Below are 545 nucleotides of genomic sequence, written 5' to 3'. Positions count from 1 at the left end.
AGGTCTTTGCATGAGGTGGCCAAAGTATTGGAGTTTCAGCCTCAGCATCAGTCCTTCCAATGAACATCCAGGACTGATCTACTTTAGGATGTACTGGTTGGATCTCCTTGCAGTCCAAGGGACTCTCAGAAGTCTGCTCCAGCACCACAGTTCTAAAGCATCAATTCTTTGGCACTCAGCTTTCTCTATAGGCAAACTCTTACATCCATACATGACTACTGGGAAAACCATAGCCTTGACTAGATGGACCTTTGTTGACAAAGTAATTGTCTCTGCTTTTTAATATGCTGTCTAGGTTGGTCATAACGTTCCTTCCAAGTGGTAAGCATCTTTTAATTTCATGGCTGCAGTCACCATCTGCAGTGATTTTGGAGCCCCAAAAAATAAAGTCTGACACTGTTTCCACTGTTTCCCCATCTATCTGCCATGAAGTGATGGGACCAGATGCCATGATCTTAGTTTTCTGAATGTTGAGTTTTAAACCAACTTTTTCACTCTCCACTTTCACTTTCATCAAGAGGCTTTTTAGTTCTTCTTCACTTTCT

The sequence above is a fragment of the Bison bison genome, unplaced genomic scaffold (genome assembly GCF_000754665.1).
Source record: "Bison bison bison isolate TAMUID 2011002044 unplaced genomic scaffold, Bison_UMD1.0 scf7180017864066, whole genome shotgun sequence".
In the NCBI taxonomy this organism is placed as follows: Eukaryota; Metazoa; Chordata; class Mammalia; order Artiodactyla; family Bovidae; genus Bison; species Bison bison.
Note: the sequence above shows the minus strand (reverse complement) of the source record.